At 31.6% G+C, this 22,056-nt stretch overlaps 3 long non-coding RNA genes across 4 annotated transcripts; 1 reads left to right on the top strand and 2 right to left on the bottom strand.

Moving 5' to 3' along the window:
- Positions 1-10,952: 10,952 nt before the first annotated feature.
- Positions 10,953-11,557, bottom strand: LOC139775552 (uncharacterized). Of its 2 annotated transcripts, none has more exons than XR_011718852.1 (2): positions 11,306-11,557; positions 10,953-11,174 (listed from the first exon to the last, which is right to left on the bottom strand). It is a non-coding gene; the product is annotated as an uncharacterized lncRNA (long non-coding RNA). The 2 variants fall into 2 exon arrangements; XR_011718851.1 differs by having other exon boundaries at positions 10,953-11,181.
- A 7,357-nt stretch (positions 11,558-18,914) lies between these two features.
- On the bottom strand, positions 18,915-19,340 carry LOC139775558 (uncharacterized). The gene is made up of 3 exons (XR_011718857.1): positions 19,259-19,340; positions 19,104-19,165; positions 18,915-19,017 (listed from the first exon to the last, which is right to left on the bottom strand). It is a non-coding gene; the product is annotated as an uncharacterized lncRNA (long non-coding RNA).
- A 918-nt stretch (positions 19,341-20,258) lies between these two features.
- LOC139775559 (uncharacterized) lies at positions 20,259-20,684 on the top strand. Its single transcript, XR_011718858.1, has 3 exons — positions 20,259-20,340; positions 20,434-20,495; positions 20,582-20,684. It is a non-coding gene; the product is annotated as an uncharacterized lncRNA (long non-coding RNA).
- Positions 20,685-22,056: the final 1,372 nt, after the last annotated feature.

A 22,056-nucleotide genomic window follows, 5' to 3' on the forward strand; every position in this document is an offset into this window, starting at 1 on the left:
TACACACCGAGAATGAAGTGTCCCAATTTGATCTTCAACTCATCCTCCGTGTATCGCATAACGGATCTCTTCTCCTTCTTCAAGAACGTGCTGTCGGAGTATCTCATATTCCAAGTGAACATTGTTCGCGGAGACGGTACCAGTTACACGCTCGCCCGAGCAAAGGTCTCCATCAAGGATATCTTGGATTATCCGCAGAACAAGTTGCATTATATCGTTCCTGTGAACAGCGTCATTTCTTCCTTCTTCGGCGTTAATTTCGGCCAACTGTCGTTGTGGGTCCGGTTGAGCTGCAACGTCGACATGGTCGAAGCTTTTAAAAAACAATGCGGCATAAGCTCGTTAAAAGATACTCTTTATACGCCGTCAGTAAAAAAGGAGGAAGGAGACGTACCTCAGAAACCACTTCCTCGACGCCCCACGAGACACGTCGTTGACGTAGTGTCGTTCAAGGATCAGCAACAAAGGGATAGTTCGGTGTCTGAAGATTCAACGGATCAAGATAACCAACCGCCATTAGATTCAAGTAACACCCCTGGAAAAATGTCTCAAAATTTTTCATATTATTAATCAGAATTTCTATAAAAGTTTTAAAACTTTCTCAGAATTTTAAGATTTTCTCAAATTTTTTATACGAATTGGAATATTTTTCGGAAGAACTCAGACAAAATATAATCATATATTTCAGATTTTTTCCGCCAACATATCTTTATAGAAATCTGAATAAATATGAGAAAATCCGCGCAATTTATCAGAAATTTTCATACATGGATAATGAAATATTCCGAAAACCTTTATCCAATTATTTCTGAAAGTATCTACGAAAGAGTTAACATATTTTTTCAGAATTTTTCATAAATCTAAAATATGAGAAATTCTTAGAAAATTTCTGAGAAAATATGAGAAATTTTATCACCAGGGATTATATGACCGTGATTAAAATACTTGATTAAAATTTGATTGAGATTTATCAGATTGTATTTTTTTGTACATGATTAAATCGATTGGGATCGTATGTTATTAGCAGCAATCGTATTTTATAATTAATCGTATGAATATTCTCTATGTCCAATTTAATTCACTATTTAAGACGTATTGATTGCACCTATTGAAAGAACTCTTAATCAACGTTACGTTGTCAAAACCACAGATTTTCAATACGAGACTGAAAACTCGGATGAGGACAATTATTACATTAACTCGAATAATGAAGAATCGTTTTCGCCTACCAACAAGACGAGTAAAATGTCTAAAGACGATAGAACGATTACAGCGAGAAGGTGAGATTTCTTCCTCACACTATGTAGTGCTTTCTCACGCTATCTAAATTGCTTGCAGAATCTAATTTTGCAACTTGAAAAAATTGTATAAATAATTTTAATCAGTCCAGATTCCGAAGCGGATAACAACGAGAAAAAGGGAAATAACGATTTGAGGGATTCGTCGAGCATGGCGGAGTTCAGGACATTAATCGCGAATGTAAGATACGTTTAGCAATGTTACGGAAAACTCTCGCGATTGTATGAGAAATAGCGAAAGCTCTAGTTTTATCTGGAAATTATCGAGATTGCGGACATGTTCAGGGCATTTCGTTGTCCGAAGGATCAAGCAACACAATCTGCGACATGAACGAGGTTCTCTCGGACAGAAACTGGGAGAGGTACAAGCAGAAGAGTCTGCTGACTGCTTTTACCAGTACACTTAGTAATTAATTATACGTCTGCAATCACATATGTTGATTGAATAGCTCGGTACTGAATTTAGTCGTCCAAAAACACTTGCAGGAGCTAATTCGTTAAACGTGGAAGCGCAGGATTACCGAAATGACATCTTTACTTGCGTACGAGATTGCTCCATTAGTTATACTTAAGGTCCTCCACGAAGAGTGCTGGATTACAAACATAAATTTCCCGTGATAATGCTACCGAATATATTTTATATTGTCTACTTAGCGACGAAAGCTAAATAGTTACAACAAATTAAGCTTCAAACTTTAATATTTTTAACATCGGTTTAAATATACAAATTCCCGATTTTATTGTTTAATGCAAAAAATTAAAATGTGCAAAATAAGCTAATGGAATTTTTGTTAAAGGCAAATTATTCATGAATTTATGGAAAAATATATTGTTATTACATTAAACCGTCGTACTTTACGATCAGCAGCGTCTTAATAATATATATGAGTTAGCGCATTGTATGTACACCAGCACGTTTCTGATGGAGAAGTATATCTAAAAATATTAATTATAATTTTCACTAAAAATAACTTTATAATGTACGTGATATTGTTCATAAAGTAATTTAATGCAGTTCTGATTCGTACACGTCTTTTTCAGAGCCACGAAAAGGATGCAATAATTATAGAAATAGTGAGCATGCAGCTTTTGGACGAGAGTTGCGTCATGCAGGATGATGAGATACATTTGCTTTACGTAGAATATTCTTTCCTCGGGAATCGCGGTGAAGATATGGAGACTGTCTCTGTCGAGAAACCAAAAACGGGCGGTCAAGAAATGATCTACAATTATAAGAAAAGTATATCTCTTTTTTATATGTATATGTAAACAGCAAATATTTTCTTGACCGCTAATAAAAAGACACGTTTTCAAATATGATGTAAATTATAATAAACGAGAAAAATTGTATATTATTTAGAAATCGTGCAGCATAAATAAGTACAAAATAGTTTCGTAATTTTAGAATTTTGGATTAATGAAGTGACACATCCCATACAAAGACATAGTTTGCGCGCCATGTTGGCTGAAACTATAAGTCCAAACATCAATTTTACTGTTCTTAACGAACCATTACCCGAGGAAAGAGAAGTTAAAGAGTGCGAGGAGGTCGGGTGAGTATAACGACTTATTTTATTTTAAATTTTTACAACGTTATAGCAATTATATAAAAATCAATATTACTCATTCGTATTTTCCCTTTGAATACGATAAATAATCTTTAATTTTATGATTTTATAAGATTTTTTTTTTTTGAGATATAATATTTGATAACTGGATTTTTACTTTTTTCTTCTAGTTACGCAACTTTCAATATAAAAAAATACGCGCTTGGTGATGAGTGCAAACATGTATTATTGCCGATTAAGGATAATCGAAACAGACAAATTGGAACGCTGAAGGTAATACAAATATTATATAATTGATTTTTTCATTAAAATTAAAAAAATTCGTATTGATTATTAAATTTAAATTTATCGTAGATTGCTGTGTCCGGTTTGAATGCCATTCGACAATGTTTACCAAGATCAAGATAGATCAATTGCGGTAGATAATAGCAATGTGGGAGATAAATGTTACATGAGCATTTAGATTATATTAGAAGATTATCGAATTGAAGTCGGCAGATCAATATGCTCTGAATGCTAATTATATACTAATTATATATAAAATTTTATTCAAAAAATTGTCTATATATTTTCTAATATCAAGTGACACGGTAGTGTCTCGCGCCAAGTACACGCGCAGCGCGAGCGCCGCGCCGTGTCACTTGACACCTTCACGCGAACGGACAAATTGCGAGTACCCGAGATTTTGAGATCTCAATAACACCAAAATTATTTGATTTCTCGACTAACTGGCACAATGTAAAAAAGTATGCACATTAATCCAAGATTTTAAAAGCATCGTGTTGTCATTTCCAAATTCATTTGTGATGGTACGGAAAAATCCATCATGCGTTGTAGACACCATTATATACGTCGAAGGTGTATAAAAAATATAGAAAAAAATATAACTTCCTCCGCCAGTAACTAAAACCAAAATATTATTTGATTTCTCGACTAACTGGCACAATGTAAAAAAGTATGCACATTAATCCAAGATTTTAAAAGCATCGTGTTGTCAATTCCAAATTCATCTCAATAACACGTATAGACAGTCACATGTGGATATCTCTTCTTCCAATAATGAAATAAGCCATCGTTAATATTACACATTATGTCGAGATAAAACTCTTGTAGTTTAGGACATTGTTTGAAAATGATGGAAAATTTATCAGGTCTATCATAAACCACATTTGCAAGATATAACTTTTTCAAATTTTTGCACTGCGCTAGCAATTCCAAATTGCGATCAGTAAGGACACCACATAAAAAAAAAAATTCTTCCAGGCGTCGACAGGAAGAAAGTAATCTGTTCAAGCTATCAGTGATTAGGCTTTTTGATCTGTAACAAAAAATCATATAATTATCACAATACTTTAATCGCAAAGAGGAAATTAATGCAACTTTTTCAAGATACTTGAGATGCAAGAGAAGCAAACATACAAATTTCGAAAATAAATACGGTAAATGTATTTTAAAAGAAAATTAAAAGACATACTTACAGGCAAAGTCTCACTTTTCGTAAATTCTTACAGTCAGCGAGAGCGTTTAAACCCTGCGATGTAAGACTTATTCTTAATAAACTTATTACTTCCAAGTTGTGACACGAATTTCTTAACTCTATTACAACTGCATCTAGGTCTAAATCACTCATAGGTGCCAAATGTAACTCACGCATCCCTTGATTTTTTTGCAGTATTTTGCAAAGACGTTGAGTTTTTATAAATGTCCAACAAAGGTCTAAATGTTCCAAACCATTTAGCCTCTCGAGATATGAAAATCCTTTGTTGTCTACGCGATAACAACGACATAGATCCAATTCTAAAAATAAAATATGTTTTGAATATATGCAATTTACCCGTAATCTTGACAATCTATATACAATATACATACATATACATACATGCATACCTTTTAAATTTTTGCATATCTCTGAAATTTTAAGTAAAGCACGTCTGTCAACAGATTCGCAGTCACTTAATCTTAAGTGCGTTAAATGCTTGCCGCAATTATGAAGAAAGTTTATAAAATCCGTGACATCAAAGTTGCTTGCTGTAAGATCTAACTGTTGCAAATATTTACATCTAGTTAAAAAGCAACGAAATACAATGCGCGTATCATATCTGCTGTTGCTAGTTACGCATCGCACATTCAAACGTGTATAGAGTTCAGGATCCCGTATTAAATTATTAAAGCGCCAATTTACTTCACTCATGCGGCATAACGCCGTCCAATCTAAGTTTTTTAATATTTCTAGCAGTGTTTCATCCTACAAAGATAAAATATAAAACTTCAATATGCGGATGACATTGCAATAAATATTATTATGAGAAATAGACTTCTTGGAATACTTTACAGGAAGCTCAGACAAACTGAGTGATAGCTCCTTGGATTTATCCGAAGAACGTTTTATACGCTTGGCATAATTTAAATGACTTTTTAATAAAATACGACGCGAATATCTCTGTCCAAGAGGTTGGACATAACCAGGAATTATTTCCTGAGATGCTTCTCTGTGTCTCAAATTACTCTTATAAGAAACACTTCTTATATCGCTGCAAATATCATTGAAAAACAAATTAATTTTCATTATTAATGGAAAAAAAGAATTTAAATATTACCTAACGTCGACGATAATAATACCTTTTACAAATAACACAATATTCAGGAAAATTTCTTTGCAGATGAACTATATCCAAGTGTGCACTTTCCAAATCTGCTGTTAAATTATGAACATGGTCATGGTGAGGAGAGTACATGCTGTTTATTCTTTTTAACAGATTAGTTAAATTCTCGTTAGGATTTCTAGAAAAGATCAATTCTGATGTACCGATAAACATCACAGCATCTAGCTGTGTGTAAGAGGCAGATAAACTGTCTTTAAAAAATAGTCTGAGCATTTTGGTTTTAAAGTTGCACGGATGCGATAAGGGTGGAGAAAATAATCTTGATTTCGGGGGTACAATCTGAGACGATCCATCCCACAACTGAACCCACTGATTATTAGAATCTTGAGCCCAAATTTGAATTACGTTTCCTGGATTATATATTTCGTAAATACAGACTCTGATTGGATATACAGCTTCATGAAACTCAATATCTTCAAAATAGAAAATATAATTATACTCTCTTCTCAACAAAAGCGTATCTTTTCTAACAATATCTTATATTTATCAATTCAGGTATTACATACCAATATATTTATTTTCGCTCGTCGTATGACATAAATTGATTGCAATAAGATCAATAATGGTTCTTATGGAATCTTTGTTTTGCCACAGAGATATTGAAATATCGGCACCATCCTTCCTCTATATTAGAAAATTAAAATTGTCAAATAGTAGAAAATCTTGTAACATATAATATATAGCGATTACTTTGTACAGGATTATAACAGAAATAGTACTAGAAAATACACATACCAACCAACCTCCAAAAAAGATTGGTAAATGAAATAGTTGTCCGTAATTTTGAAATTTGGGTGGCCCAATTATGTCAGGGGCAGTACGGAATATGCTAAGATTCCGGCTGTTCGCGGAAGTAAGAAATCTTTTCTTCACAAATTGATAGATGAAGTTAACACTTTCCTTTTCTCCTACGGATACTCTGCCGACATAGGGATATCGACTACAACTCTCGCAATATATAGATTGATTGTGGATTGTCATATTTTCTCTCTGAAAGAAGACAAAAAATATGAAGGATAATAATCCTTTCTTTTTTAGAATATGCTAAAATGCATTATAATAACATATATTTATAATTATAGCGTAAAGATTACATAATCTAAGTTTATCTTGCTTTCATTTACATTGCTAGTACTGACATTATTACATAGTCTGTATGTGTGTGTTGTATATTGTATATCATTATTGAATAATTAATTATTTTAAAGAAAATAACAGTTTTTTTTAAATTTTGTTAATATAAAAAAATGTTTTTTTTATAAGTCTGAAATGTCGCGAGCTCTGTGTTCTTCTACTACCACGTGGCACACACGTGCTCGAACACAAAAGAAAAAACAAAAAAATTGCAAAACTACGTTGCTCACATTCGCCACACTTACACTTAATTTCTAAGTGACTGAGGTCTATACAATAGCTATAAGAGTAGATGAAAGACGCAAGCAGTAAGCTGTTTACTATATAAATGGAATTTTTACAATCCAAGAATAATAATCGACTGCAGTTATGGCTTCTGCCCACAGGACGCGGAAACGCTTGCATAAACTTTTGGTTCTTACGGAAAAACAACACGTTGATTGGCTACCGCGTTGCTCCTTGCCGCGCGGCAAGCGTTTCCGCGTCCTGTGTGCAGAAGCTATTAGTCAATTTTTACTGCTTACGTCTTATCGCATACTCTTACGACTATTGTAGAACGGGCTTAAGATTTTCTGAAATATATTTTTTATTATCTAACTTAAAAAAAGGTATCCTATATCTTGTTTTCCGATACACGTTATAGAGTATTTCACCATGTGTGGTAGTGTGTTTCATTACGTGGTAGTAGGAACATACGGCATATACACGCGTGCACGAACACCAAAGAAAAAGAAATTGCAAAATTTAAATTGCTTACGTTCGCTACACTTACGCTTCTAACAATAAGTGACAAACATTTTTCAAAATGTATTTTTTCATTTATTTAATGTATCTTATGTCTCATTATTTGATACAGCTAGGTTATAGCGATCTAACAATAAGTCAAACTATTTAATGATCACACAGTGAATAAAGAGAATTATCCGGAAATTTAACTCGGAACTGAATAAAAAAATTAATCAGAAAAACTTATTTCTGTCGATTTTTATGCTACTTACTGTTTATCAGCTAGGCAGATTTAAATTTTTCTGTATAAATTGAAAAAATCACAAATAGGCCAGTCAAATTAGACATTTGAGCTCGGAAGTGAAGCGGTATCAGTGAAACCTTTTTAGGGTTGTTGGGGGGATGTAGAAGAGCTTATTTCTGAGTTTTCGGGTTAATCGGACCGATGGGTTTTTAAGGGGGGGAGGGGGAATGAAAAATTTCGTTTTTTCGCAATAACTCGGCGAATTTTGACCGTACATGATTGACTAACCCCTCATTTTGTAGCTCTTTTAAAGCCCTACAATTCATTTCGTGAAGACCCTAACTTAAAATCAAGATTTGTCGAGTTCTAGCCGGTGAAAGTGGGAAAAAATGTATTTTGTCGCGGTTTTTTGCGTTTATCTCGTTTCCATTAATAGATAGAAATGTGCCGCCACTGACAAAGTTGTAGGGCTTGAAGAGACCTACAAAATGAGGGGTCAGTCGTTCAGATTCGTTAAAAATTGAGCTCTGGAAGTCGCGCTTTTAACGCGTGGCCGATCGTCGCCGGCGGCGGCGCGGGCGGCGCGGGCGGCGCGGGCGACGATCGGCCACGCGTTAAAAGCGCGACTTCCAGAGACTTTCCTGTAGTGCGATTCTGTAACTCGTTATGCGTCGTTATGTGCTCATAACGACAGTTGCGCAGCTTTTTTCCCATATAGTATACCTGCGCAACGACAACATAACGATACCGACACTGTCGTTAAGAGTTACAGAATAGGGGTACTGGGCTCAATTTTTAACGAATCTGAACGACTGACCCCTCATTTTGTAGGTCTCTTCAAGCCCTACAACTTTGTCAGTGGCGGCATATTTCTATCTATTAATGGAAACGAGATAAACGCAAAAAACCGCGACAAAATACATTTTTTCCCACTTTCACCGGTTAGAACTCGACAAATCTTGATTTTAAGTTAGGGTCTTCACGAAATGAATTGTAGGGCTTTAAAAGAGCTACAAAATGAGGGGTTAGTCAATCATGTACGGTCAAAATTCGCCGAGTTATTGCGAAAAAACGAAATTTTTCATTCCCCCTCCCCCCCTTAAAAACCCATCGGTCCGATTAACCCGAAAACTAAGAAATAAGTTCTTCTACACCCACCCAGCAACCCTAAAAAGGTTTCACTGATACCGCTTCACTTCCGAGCAAAAGCCTTTTTTTTGTCTAATTTGACTGGACTAAAAAGAGAAAAAATGTTGGAACACGTGGTTAGTGAGCGCACACCACTTCTGTATGGGTCCACAGCTATATTATATACTAGACTGCCAAGTCTCACGAAATACATGGACCTGAAAAGTGTTAAATCCAAACCCCAGGATTCAGGTAAATTACTGGAAAGCGAAAGAAAGACTACCTATTATAGAGGGTGGGGGATATTGAAGGATGCAAGCAGGTATATAGGTACATATAGCGTTTTCTGCTGGAAAAACTACACAGACAACATATAACACTAACAATAAGAAAAAGATGTTTTTCTTAAGTTTTCTTTTTGACAAAGTGACAAGATGTGGGAAAGTCTTATTGAGAAAGTCATCATAAAAAAAAGATACCGTTTCGCCGTCTCTTTAATGGTGTCTTTCAATAAAGACAAAAAAAACGTGTTAAAACTAACGAACGATTATATTGCAATTTTATATTGTAAATTTATCAAATTTGCTAAAATTTACAAAATCGTGAAAGCGTTTTTAAATTTGACAAGCTTAAGCCGTTTTCCCCTAGACGTAAACGTTTAGTTCGCTTCTCTTAAATTTTAACGATTCTCCAGTTTAAACGATTGTATTGCAATTTCCTATTGTAAATTTATCTAATTTGCTAACATTTAAAAGTCTGCAAGCATTTTCAAATTTGACAAGCTTAAGCCGTTTTCCCCTAGACTTAGGCGTTCAATTCGCTTCTCTTAATTCTAACCTAACCTAAAGCCTTGTGTACACGATACTAGAAATCGGTCCGAGTTTCGGTTTAAGCTAATGAAACTGCTGCTTTTCTGTAAGAGCTGCAAGTTGATTGGCTTAAACCGAAACTCGGACCGATTTCTAGTATCGTGTACACAAGGCTTAACGAACGATTGTATTGCAATTTCCTATTATAAATTTATCTAATTTGCTAAAATTTGCAAGACCGTGAAAGCATTTTTAAATTTGACAAACTTAAGCCGTTTTCCCCTAGACCAATAGACCAAAGATATTTATTGAAAACCAAAGTCAGAAACCAATAAATTCATATAGAAATTTGTTAAATAAATTAAATTGGACAAATTTACTAAAGAAAAATGAAAGATTCAAACAAACGCTTACCGCGCGGCAAGAAGCGACGCGGTAGCCAATAAGCTTTTGGTTCGAACGGAAAGGCGACGCGTTGATTGGCTGCCGCGTCGCTAGTTACTGCGCGGCTAGCGTTTCAGTGTCCTATGGGCAGAAGCCATAACTCGTTGAATTGACGCTCTACGATCTGTGTAATCTCGGATCTTCTTCGTTCGAAATTCAATTCAAATACGACGTACTTGTGCTTAGCTCTCGACGTACATCAGAGTAGATATTGCAGAGAAAGTAGTCATCCTGTTACGTATTTCTGCTTTCGAGTTGCAAAACAACATTAACGGTAAGTAATCTACATCTCCCGATCGTAATTCTCGTTATTAACAGAGTGCTTTTCTGTATTAGTGGATCGTGCGAAGAGTGCGCATTAACGTTGCGGTATCGATATTTTCTCCTTCCACGCACAAGCTGAAGAAGCAGTAAGTAATGTACATCTCCCGATCGTAATTGTTAAAGAACCGCAAATTTCCAAAAAGCAGTTTGGCCAAATTAAATATTTCTGTACTTTCAATGAATATTTCGCGAATATTATTAATTTCGCGAATATTTCGCAAATATTAATTTAATTAATTTTACAGATCGTGCGAAGAGTGCGCAGAGTTACAAAAACGTTGCGGTATCGATATTTTCAGATTCCACGGGCTGAAAAAGCAGTAAGTAGGGGAGACCGGGGCTAAACAGTTCGTTTTTTTTTCGGTGCCGATTTTTAACAACAAAATAAATAATTGTAGTTAAATGTGGTATACTACTGTAAAGAGTGAACCTTTAGCTACAAAATTTATATAGGAAATTTTTGTCTACGTCGCTTTGTTTAACCGGTATAGAGCAAAAACGACAACGGTGGAAAAATTGAAATCTCAAAAATGCCGGGGTATAACAGTCTGCACTGCATTTTCAATACATATACGTACATCTAATTCTAAAAAATAATAGGATACATGCAATAATTGTTTTTTAAGAGAAAAATATAAAAATTTATTTAAAATTTTTATGCGAAACATTATTAAAAAATAGTTACGAGGGTTCCTCTTTCCGCAGAAGTCACTCGCTCGACTTGTTTCACTCCTCGACGTCCGATGACTCTATTCGGTGTCTGAACGGTTGTAATTCCCGTCTCATCCATATTCCATATGCAGTGAGCCCGAAAATGCCTTGGAAATGCACCCGGACTGCTTACTGACCGATTAGCCCCAAACACAAGTTTCAGGTTTGATCGCCCACGAAATATTAGACATCAACGATAATGAAAAAACTACACTGGATTCGTGTTCAGCATGCATTACTCTTTATAATCACGTACCTCGAGATTTGGAGAGCAAATATTATTGCAGATATTACAAAATTTCCACGCGCAGAAAATGTAACTTTCACCTTTCGAAAACACGTTTGCCCTCGTAAAAATCGTAACACGGCAGGTAACCTGCCGAAACTCCGTTGGTCACATGGGTACTATAAGCAGCGTTTACAATGTTAATAGCGAGTTTGCACAATATACAGGTTCCGAGATATTTGATTAGACGTATTTACCCCGTAGACGTTTTAGCCCCGGTCTCCCCTAATGTACATCTCCGGATCGTAATTGTTAAAGAACCGCAAATTTCCAAAAAACACTTTTGGCCAAAAAGCACTTTTGGCCAAATTAAATATTTCTGTACTTTTAATGAATATTTCGCGAATATTATTAATTTCGCGAATATTTCGCAAATATTATTAATTTAATTAATTTTACAGATCGTGCGAAGAGTGCCCAGAGTGCCCAGAGTTACAAAAACGTTGCGGTATCGATATTTTCAGATTCCACGGGCTGAAAAAGCAGTAAGTAATGTACATCTCCCGATCGTAATGATAAATTTTATGTCATCATATGGTCAACGTCAAGAATCAGTTTGAAATGACTGACTTGTGATATGCTGTTTTACGAAACTCACGATATATGTAACAATTACAAATTGCATGATCAGTCATAATTTTCTTCAGTTATAACATATTTCAAGTATCTTCTTAAATAGAACAACGAAAAGATGAAATAAAAGTCAAAGTTAGTCTAACTATTTTGCTTAGAAAGAGACGAAGAGTGAATTAAGCTAAGGTCAAAGTTATGCGGCGTTGGTGCAACCATGCCTTAGTACATTTAATTTTCCTTAACATCATCAATAATAAAGATTATTTCTTTTTATGTATTAAAATATATGAATACATTTAATTTTTTTCTTTATATCTTTATAATTATCAGACTATTTTATTTTATGCCAAAATATATTAGTACATTTAATTTTTCTTAACATCAATAATAAAGATTATTTCTTTTTATGTATTAAAAGGTATTAATACATTTAATTTTTCTCAACATCTTCAATAAAGATAATATCTTTTTATGTATTAAAATATATTACTTAATTTTTCTTAACATCTTCAATCTATATATATAAAGATTATTTCTTTTTATGTATTAAAAAGTATGAATACATTTAATATTTTTCTTTACATCTTAAATAATTATCAGACTATTTTATTTAATGCCAAAATGTATTAGTACATTTAATTTTTTTTAACATGTCCAATAATTGTCGAACATTATTTCTTATGTATATCAAAATTCAGAATTGCTTCATCTCTTTAAGACATTTTTTCATATAATAAAGAAGTCACATGTAATTATATTCCTTTCATTTTTTTTATGTTGCAGTTTTTGTCATGTCTCCGCGTGAAGGCCTGCGAGACGCTCAAGATATTATGGAAAGCGAAATTCCAGATTTTCCATACCAGTTAGGTCAAATGAACAGGTTGTTAATGACCCACCAATTGGACACGCGGGAGCACTTTATCCGTCTCATGGAGGACATTGAATTTCGTCAGCCTACGATTGACGCACATATTCCCACCCTAGTACATCGCATGAGGGTTATTAGAGAGGGCCGTCTTCTCCGTCGCCCTCATCTCCCACTCCCCAGCCGTGGCCCAGTATAATATTAATGTGTGTGTGTGTGTGTGTGTGTGTGTGTGTGTGTGTGTGTGTGTGTGTATGTGTGTGTGTGTACATACTGTAAAAACTATTCAATATATTAATGATTCAACATATTAACTGCTTTAAATGACTTTCCTTTATTCATACATGTACTATTTCCACATACACAGTCGTTTATGCCTTTCAATAGTCAAAATAACTGAACTATTTTGAAAACTTTAATATGTTGTACTTTTTACGTGTTTGACTGGCTGTAGCTCAAAAACTGTCCATAGGTTGGCCTTGAGCTCATAACATTTTATATTCAGATCATAAGCTACTACACATAAAAAATTTAGACAATTTTACAATATTAATTTCGAAGAATTAATATTTCTTTTCACAGACTTGTACATTTAGTTGAAATAAATCAAGTTATTTTACAGGATTGTTATGTAAATGATAAAAATTAAAGTACACGCACTTGGGGTTAAAATTTAATGTTTAACTTGCAAAAGTACAAGTTCTTCAAAATTAATATTTCTTTTCACACTTGTGAATTTAGTCGAAATCTAACCTAACCTAACAAAACGATTGTATTGCAATTTTTCCATGTAAATTTATGTAATTTGCTAAGATTTACAAGTCTGTGCAAGCATTTTTAAATTTAACGAGCATTTGACCAGCTTTAGCTGTTTTCATGTTGACCAATACCCCTATTTTATATACTTTTGATAAAAATTCGGTCGAATAGTTTAAGAGTGTATAAAGATCATACATCTATTTTATATATATAGAAATATATAGATAAAATTCATATATAATTGCATTATATATAATTATATACAATTATATATATAATCTTTTTTCCTAGAGAATACATTGTGAGGAATATTCCGCTGTACTTTTGTGTTTTTCAAAGAGAAATCTAACCGATCTTAGAAACAGGAATCCAATATTTGTCAATAAGCTATTGACCGGATATGATAAAGATTCATGATTATAAACATACTTTATCGATTACTAGATAGATATCACAAATATGGTATTCATGATTATAAACATACTTTATCGATTACTACACGGAAAAAAAGGCTTGGTTGAATTTACCAAGTTTTTCTTGGTTACATATATATTGGTAACTACAACCTTTGACTTGGTTGCCGTAACCATGTACACTTAATTTGTTTCACGATTCAAATTTGGTAGGAACTATTGGTGCTTATAATCAACACAATTAGTTGAGGTAACCAAGAAATTGTATTCTGATTGGTCACCCAGAAATTAGTTCTCACAAACCAGCTACCGTAGCTGACCGTAGCTAGTTTAACCAAGTTCTTGGTGAATTAAGCCATGGCAGCATGGCTGCACTGCAGTCGAAGACTGAACGTGCTGACATTACGCGGATGTCGTTCGACCTGTCGTTGCGTCGTCGTTGACGATTTTTTTCATCGGCGTCGTGTGCGGGTATCGGTCGCGGTGAAACGCGAACGGTATCTTGGAGAACGGAAGCGCGGCGGGAATCGCCGGCGGACCCGCGGTGCCGACCGCGCGAATCTTCGTCGTCGTCGTCGTCATCGTCATCGTCACCATCGCCGCCGTCGTCGCAGACGAACGGAAGAAAGGGAAATCACCGATGTGTGTTACCAATTTCTTTTGGATGGTCCAACCAAGTACTATGGTTGCTCCAACTACGGCAGTATAACCAAGTACTATGGTTGCTCCAACTATGGCAGTATAACCAAGTGCCGTTGGTATATGTGACCAAGATATCAGCTGGCGCATATATAATCAAGGCACTTGGTCGAGGCGACCATTTTTTTTGTTATCTCAACCAAGTCTTTTTTTCCGTGTAGATAGATATCACAAATATGGTAAAGCATTGAATAAGATATATACAGTGATAAAAAAATTTTTTTCGATGAAATAAATACATTTTATTGAAATTAAATTTTTTGACTTAAATAAATATTTATTTTGTTTAGAAAAACGTTATTTTGTTTAGAAAAAATTATTATTTGAATGAAAAAAAATATCATAATTTTTAAGATCAAATATGAAACAGTTTAAAATAAGAATGTATTTATTTAAAAATAAAAAAATCATTTATTATAATGAAGAAAATCTGTTTTTTTAAAACAAGCAGTCGAAAACAAAGAAATTATTTATTACTTTAAATAATTCGATATATTTAAAATTAAGAAAACGAATGTAGTTGATATCTTTAATTTAAAACCAATAAATGTTTTTTTAATTTATGTGTCTACATTTAATTAGCCGTAAAAAATACATATTTTTGGATTTGGTACACCGCGCCGCTCAATGGCAATAGGAATGTAAACACATAATTTAAGAAAATATTTTTTTATTTCAAGTAAAAGATATCAACTACATTCGTTTTCTTAATTATAAATATATGGAATTATTTAAAATAATAAATTATTTCTTTGTCTTCAACTGCTTGTTCTAAGAAATAGATCCTCATTATTATAATAAATAACGTTTTATTCTGAAATAAATATTTTTTTATTTTAAAATGTTTTATATTTGATCTTAAAAATAAAGAGAATCTGTTTTTTTAAAACAAGCAGTCGAAAACAAAGAAATTATTTATTACTTTAAATAATTCGATATATTTAAAATTAAGAAAACGAATGTAGTTGATATCTTTAATTTAAACCAATAAATGTTTTTTTAATTTATGTGTCTACATTTAATTGGCCGTAAAAAATACATATTTTGGATTTGGTACACCGCGCCGCTCAATGGCAATAGGAATGTAGACACATAATTTAAGAAAATATTTTTTTATTTCAAGTAAAAGATATCAACTACATTCGTTTTCTTATTTATAAATATATGGAATTATTTAAAATAATAAATTATTTCTTTGTCTTCAACTGCTTGTTCTAAGAAATAGATCCTCATTATTATAATAAATAACGTTTTATTCTGAAATAAATATTTTTTTATTTTAAAATGTTTTATATTTGATCTTAAAAATAAAGAGAATCTGTTTTTTTAAAACAAGCAGTCGAAAACAAAGAAATTATTTATTACTTTAAATAATTCGATATATTTAAAATTAAGAAAACGAATGTAGTTGATATCTTTAATTTAAACCAATAAATGTTTTTTTAATTTATGTGTCTACATTTAATTGGCCGTAAAAAATACATATTTTTGGATTTGGTACACCGCGCCGCTCAATGGCAATAGGAATGTAGACACATAATTTAAGAAAATATTTTTTTATTTCAAGTAAAAGATATCAACTACATTCGTTTTCTTATTTATAAATATATGGAATTATTTAAAACAATAAATTACTTCTTTGTCTTCGACTGCTTGTTCTAAAAAATAGATCCTTATTATTAGAATAAATAACGTTTTATTCTGAAATAAATATTTTTTTATTTTAAAATGTTTTATATTTGATCTTAAAAACGAAGAGAATCTGTTTTTTGCTTTTACTCCTGTCGCATTCTTCCCTAAATTATGTTTATTGTTTTTTATTCAATCAAAAATCTAGTACTAATGTTTAAATTTTAATGTTTAAATTTTAAAGTCTAGCAGCGCCAAGTTTTTTTACAATAAAAATTTATTTATTTTGTTATAATTAAATATTTTTATTTTTTACTGTTACTTCTTTAATTCTTTGTAATTAAAATAATTCTTTGTAATATTAAAAATTTGTTAAAGAGAATTAAGAAGCTATTACCACTTGGGTTGGAATAGGAAGACCCTTGAATAGGTAATAGGTAATAGAATTTTGTGAAGAAGAAATTAAAGATTTTATATCTTTTTTTGAAATATATGTCACTTGAGTTAAGTTAAGTAATATAATTTTGTGAAAAAGAAATAAAGCTACCACTTAGGTTGGATTTTTAAATTTACAAAATACATTGCGTGTACTTGGCGCCTTTTTTTACCTTTTTTGAAAAAGGTAATTTTGTACTGATATCACCCATTTTGTAGTGTTAAGCAAAGATCTGCAAAAAATTTTTATTTTTTATTTTTTAATTATTCACGAAATTAGCAATAACAACAAATTAAATTTTTATTAAATTAGCAAATTAATAATTAGTTACAAAAAATTACTGTTTACATAAAAATTAATAATATTTAAGTAAAAGTAAATTATATATTTCTCACAAAAATTAAAGAAACACTAAAATCTTTAAAAATAGGCAAAATTCAAGCAGCTGTAACTTTGTTATAAATGAACAAAATTTAAATTTAAAGCTTAAAACCTGAATTTTTACATTATTTTCATCCATTTGTATCATATCTACATGTTATTTAAAAAAATTTGGCAATTATACCGTTCAATAGAACAAAGTTTCAGCTTTAAGAATCTATTTTTTGAATTGCGATACGATGATTTCTAAGGGAAGTATGAGCAATCAAAGTCAAAATCCTCATTTCTTATTCAATCCGCGATAAATCAGTAACAAAAAATCGTAGAAACATTTTTAATAAAAGATTTTGCAAGGAAAACTTCAAGCTTTTACGTTAGAAAGTCAAAAATTTTCACAGATTTTTTTTGTGCACTTGACAGGCCCACAAAGTGAGAAAAAAATTTTCTATTTTGTCTAGCTCGTAGTTTTCTATATGTAAAAATTACCAAACTCACAGAAACTAAAAAATAATAATAACCTTTCGAAAGTAGAAATTTTGAGCTTTAAAATCCTTTTTTTAAATTTAAATTTTGTTCATTTTTAACAAAGTTACAGCTGCTTGAATTTTGCCTATTTTTAAAGATATATAATGTTCCTTTAATTTTTGTGAAAAGTGTAGATTACTTAAAAAATTGGTAATTTGTCAGAGAAAAATTTCTAGTTTGTGAAAGTTAGTAATTAGGTGAAAATGAATTAATTTCTTTTGTAAACTGGTAATTAGTAAAAATAAATTCTTTATTATTAAAATAATTAATAGATGGTTTATCAAAAATAAATTACTATCTATTTGAAAATTAATAATTAGTGGAAAATAATTATTAATTTTTTCAATAATAAATAAATAGTCTCAGATAAATTACTTATATTTTAAAAATTATTAATTGGTTGAATATAAATAATTTAATTATTTATATTATTTATATTAATTATTTATAATATTTATATTATTTATATTTATAAGCAGTTAAATGTGGTTTAAAAAAGGTAATTATGAAGGAGAGGGGCTTCCTCACCGAATTGGCTAAAATTTTAATTTTGTATATTTTGGTGCGTAAAACATAAATCTATAAGTTAAAATTGTCGCTCTCAATTAGGAAAAAAGTTATTAAGTACTAAAATTGATAGTTGCATGGTTAGAACAGGTTTTATTAACCGTTCCTGTTTCTTATCGATTTTGCCATTAACTCGGCTAATTGTTCTTCCACGGATTTTGGAATTTCCGCCTCGACATAACGTATCGACATAACGTATCATCTACTATCTATAATATACGATGCTATATTTTTATTATCCATTTGTCAATTCAATTAGAAAAAAAATTCAAATTCTTTTATTTGAAGCACTTGTGAGTTTTACAAAAATGTCTCTCATTATGTCTTGTATCTTTATCATTATGATATCGTTCAAAATTGCTACTCTTAGAAAATGTATGGATAAGCTTGATAGGACTTGCTATTTTATCTACGAATATGCAATTAACAGATCCAAACAGTTAAGTGACAAGTATATCGACAAAGGTAAAGTCTTATTTGCTTGAATCAACATGCTACACGTATGTATATCACGTAAGTATGACAACGGAATGGAGATTATTGGAAACAATCGGAAAAGGACATAAAAGATAAATCGCGGATTTATTTATGAATATTCTATATTAAACATAATTAAAATAAAGAAAACTGTACTTTGTAATTTTTAATAATATATTATAAAATCTAATATGTATATATGTATATATGTTTGAACTACCATAAAACAGTCATTTCATATAACTATTAGCAAGATTTTGAATTTATGTTTACCATTTATTGGTTCATCAAATATACTTACATATAGAAATATTGTTAAAAATATGTACCACATTGTAAGCTTCTGTCGACCATTTACCTGCAAAGGAGTAACATCAAAGTATAATTACATATCCAAAGATAAATAATTTTGAGTAGAGATGTATATATCTAAAATCTACTTACACGTAGGAGTTGATAATAATCTCGTTGATTGGAATGTGGCTTGGATCAGTCAACTCGCAAAACTGTAATATAATAATAAATCAATTAGAATTTTCGGAAACATCACTTCATACGATTCTTTCACACGATGGCGGTTAATGTTAATTTCCGATTACCTTATTATTATGTTTCGCGTGTTCTATACTTGTCGTCATGACGAAACATCTGACCGAGACATTGCGCTTCTTGGCTACCTCAATGTATACCTCAATGTATCTCTTTCTCGAAGCTGGATCGGGATTGGTATTGTCTATAACTATACTTTTTCCTTGATTCAAGTATTGTTGGACTGCGGCAATACACTTCTGCCAGCTCCCTAAAGTGTCTCTGTTGACGTATCCGTATTCCTTCAGATAATTCTTTGCAAAATGCGATTTTCCGGAGTCTGGACTGCCGACCATAAGTACCACCTGTTAATGGATATCTATAAGCACGAGGAAAGAGCGGGCCTCTGTTCACATTTGACGTTCACGATGATATTCGTGTTATGCACGATGCTTCTGTCAAAATCGAGGAATCACATGCGGAAAAGTTTTACTTAGGTATTTATCATTAAAAGAATACTTTGTATAATTCTCTTTTATGTTATTTTTTTATTTTTTCTCATTAGATCATGGTACAAGAAGAATCCTTTAAACGAAATTGGAAATTGAAATTTCCATCTACTCGCTGGAAAAATGTGTTTGTTCCTCTTGTACCATGATCTAATGAGAAAAAATAAAAAAATAACATAAAAGAGAATTATACAAAGTATTCTTTTAATGATAAATACCTAAGTAAAACTTTTCCGCATGTGATTCCTCGATTTTGACAGAAGCATCGTGCATAACACGAATATCATCGTGAACGTCAAATGTGAACAGAGGCCCGCTCTTTCCTCGTGCTTATAGATATCCATTAACAGGTGGTACTTATGGTCGGCAGTCCAGACTCCGGAAAATCGCATTTTGCAAAGAATTATCTGAAGGAATACGGATACGTCAACAGAGACACTTTAGGGAGCTGGCAGAAGTGTATTGCCGCAGTCCAACAATACTTGAATCAAGGAAAAAGTATAGTTATAGACAATACCAATCCCGATCCAGCTTCGAGAAAGAGATACATTGAGGTATACATTGAGGTAGCCAAGAAGCGCAATGTCTCGGTCAGATGTTTCGTCATGACGACAAGTATAGAACACGCGAAACATAATAATAAGGTAATCGGAAATTAACATTAACCGCCATCGTGTGAAAGAATCGTATGAAGTGATGTTTCCGAAAATTCTAATTGATTTATTATTATATTACAGTTTTGCGAGTTGACTGATCCAAGCCACATTCCAATCAACGAGATTATTATCAACTCCTACGTGTAAGTAGATTTTAGATATATACATCTCTACTCAAAATTATTTATCTTTGGATATGTAATTATACTTTGATGTTACTCCTTTGCAGGTAAATGGTCGACAGAAGCTTACAATGTGGTACATATTTTTAACAATATTTCTATATGTAAGTATATTTGATGAACCAATAAATGGTAAACATAAATTCAAAATCTTGCTAATAGTTATATGAAATGACTGTTTTATGGTAGTTCAAACATATATACATATATACATATTAGATTTTATAATATATTATTAAAAATTACAAAGTACAGTTTTCTTTATTTTAATTATGTTTAATATAGAATATTCATAAATAAATCCGCGATTTATCTTTTATGTCCTTTTCCGATTGTTTCCAATAATCTCCATTCCGTTGTCATACTTACGTGATATACATACGTGTAGCATGTTGATTCAAGCAAATAAGACTTTACCTTTGTCGATATACTTGTCACTTAACTGTTTGGATCTGTTAATTGCATATTCGTAGATAAAATAGCAAGTCCTATCAAGCTTATCCATACATTTTCTAAGAGTAGCAATTTTGAACGATATCATAATGATAAAGATACAAGACATAATGAGAGACATTTTTGTAAAACTCACAAGTGCTTCAAATAAAAGAATTTGAATTTTTTTTCTAATTGAATTGACAAATGGATAATAAAAATATAGCATCGTATATTATAGATAGTAGATGATACGTTATGTCGATACGTTATGTCGAGGCGGAAATTCCAAAATCCGTGGAAGAACAATTAGCCGAGTTAATGGCAAAATCGATAAGAAACAGGAACGGTTAATAAAACCTGTTCTAACCATGCAACTATCAATTTTAGTACTTAATAACTTTTTTCCTAATTGAGAGCGACAATTTTAACTTATAGATTTATGTTTTACGCACCAAAATATACAAAATTAAAATTTTAGCCAATTCGGTGAGGAAGCCCCTCTCCTTCATAATTACCTTTTTTAAACCACATTTAACTGCTTATAAATATAAATAATATAAATATTATAAATAATTAATATAAATAATATAAATAATTAAATTATTTATATTCAACCAATTAATAATTTTTAAAATATAAGTAATTTATCTGAGACTATTTATTTATTATTGAAAAAATTAATAATTATTTTCCACTAATTATTAATTTTCAAATAGATAGTAATTTATTTTTGATAAACCATCTATTAATTATTTTAATAATAAAGAATTTATTTTTACTAATTACCAGTTTACAAAAGAAATTAATTCATTTTCACCTAATTACTAACTTTCACAAACTAGAAATTTTTCTCTGACAAATTACCAATTTTTTAAGTAATCTACACTTTTCACAAAAATTAAAGGAACATTATATATCTTTAAAAATAGGCAAAATTCAAGCAGCTGTAACTTTGTTAAAAATGAACAAAATTTAAATTTAAAAAAAGGATTTTAAAGCTCAAAATTTCTACTTTCGAAAGGTTATTATTATTTTTTAGTTTCTGTGAGTTTGGTAATTTTTACATATAGAAAACTACGAGCTAGAC

The sequence above is a fragment of the Temnothorax nylanderi genome, unplaced genomic scaffold, assembly GCF_030848795.1.
Source record: "Temnothorax nylanderi isolate EJ_2023f unplaced genomic scaffold, tnyl_v1.0 TNYL_tig0100_pilon, whole genome shotgun sequence".
In the NCBI taxonomy this organism is placed as follows: Eukaryota; Metazoa; Arthropoda; class Insecta; order Hymenoptera; family Formicidae; genus Temnothorax; species Temnothorax nylanderi.